Consider the following 1,770-nt stretch of genomic DNA (forward strand, 5'->3'; position numbering starts at 1 on the left):
TGAGCTGCCTTATCACTTTAAGGGCAGATGGGAGGATTTAGTGCGAGATGGTGGTTGCAAGGGGAGGGGTTCGGGGCAGAACTGGATTCAAATAGTATTTGTTTTCCTTAAAAAAACTTCTGTTTAATTTGAATTAAAGAAAATTGTACCTACACACTGAAGAAGTCTGTAAAGCTGAAATGTCTCTGTACGCTATCCCTGATGCAGTAAAACATTCAAAACATTGAATAATGAAGTAAGCTTTATGCAACATATTTCTGAGGGCAAACCCATTACACCTCTTTGTTTGTCTGAATTTGTGGGTTTTGCGCACCAGCCAAGCTTCTGGGAGAGCGCCATGGTTCTCTTCTAATTGTTTAATTGAGCCTACCTTGAGTATCTGATGGACATAGTATTCCCTTTAGGATCTATTCAACTGGTTTAATTGCGCCATGCAAACTCAATCAAGCACAGCTTCCGTGTTTAACAAATACTATTTGAACCCAGGTCTGGTCGGTGGTTGTGGTTGGGTTGAGCCGATGGGATCAGCTGAGAAAGAGAATTGTCTATCTATCTGACTCTGAGAAGAGAAAACCCGGGGTTGTAATGACAGTCCTGATAGACATCAGCAGGAATCGAGTTACAGCTGGGAACAGGGTAAAGAGGACAGCAAGAGACACGTGAGTCAAAATAGAAAACGGAGAAAGAAAAATCATGTCAAGCATGTCTGACTCTCTCTTTCTCTCTCTCTCTCGGACTCTTTCTCTTCATGCGACAAAACTATTAGAGGGCTGTATTGAATTTTCAAAACAACATCTAAGATACACTGCGGTAACTTATCTCATGCTGTTTTGTAGGATTGTGTTTGTTGGAGTACTAGCAGTGTGACCGTGACAGCAGCAGCTGGAACATGAGATCCTCTCACCTCCCCTGTGGACAAACAGGCAGCAGGGATGAAAGACAAGCCTCTGTGTGGAACAAGACAGGGACTCTCCCTCGTACTACTTCTCTCTGTGTTGCTCTGTCTCTGGATTCAGGTGATTCTTATCTAATGTCAGAACGGGTCTCCCAAGACAGAAAAAAAAGGGAAACGTGAGGTGAAAAAGGGGAATGGTGAGAATGTTGACAGTTCTGGAAGGTTTCCATTGTGTTCATGTCCACATAAATACACAGGAGAGTGTGTTGGTTTTTTCTTGGTATATTGTATATGGGAGAAGATATGGTGTTTTCAGCAACTGTTGTCTGTGCAATGTCCTTTGATGAGGTTTGACATTTTCAAAGCAATGTATAAGACATAAATAACTTATGTGAGTCCCACTCAAGAATGACTCAAAATAATGCTCTGTTTGTTTGTTTTAATAAGAAAATATTGTTTTGGGCCATGTTTGCATAATTATGAATATGCAAGATTCTGTGTTTCCTCTGAGAATGCTCATAGAGTATCATAGACGCTGGTAGAGAGTACATGAATACACAGATGGCTGGAAATAGCCCTATTTGCGCTCGGCAAGATTACCATGTTGAACCCATGGGACGTCATTAAGGAGCAGCTCTTTGCTATCTCTAAATCTCTAATTAACATAACGCAATGCTGATAACTTATTTGAGCATTTAACCCAGATCTATAGTCTAGATCGCAGACACAAGCGCCATACAAGCTAGGCCGGGTTACTGTATAAGCGCTTTATGAAAACTGTAACTGTGGATGTAAAAAGGGCTTTTTGAAGTACATTTAATTTGATTGACAAAGCTGCATAAACAATTACATGTTTAGTGTTGAAGTGTTATATC

The 1,770-nt window shown here is 40.7% G+C and overlaps 1 long non-coding RNA gene across 1 annotated transcript; it reads left to right on the forward strand.

Moving 5' to 3' along the window:
• Window positions 1-507: 507 nt before the first annotated feature.
• On the forward strand, window positions 508-1,317 carry LOC123729050 (uncharacterized). The gene is made up of 2 exons (XR_006760834.1): window positions 508-659; window positions 837-1,317. It is a non-coding gene; the product is annotated as an uncharacterized lncRNA (long non-coding RNA).
• The last annotated feature ends 453 nt before the right edge of the window (window positions 1,318-1,770 follow it).

The sequence above is a fragment of the Salmo salar genome, chromosome ssa19 (genome assembly GCF_905237065.1).
Source record: "Salmo salar chromosome ssa19, Ssal_v3.1, whole genome shotgun sequence".
In the NCBI taxonomy this organism is placed as follows: domain Eukaryota; kingdom Metazoa; phylum Chordata; class Actinopteri; order Salmoniformes; family Salmonidae; genus Salmo; species Salmo salar.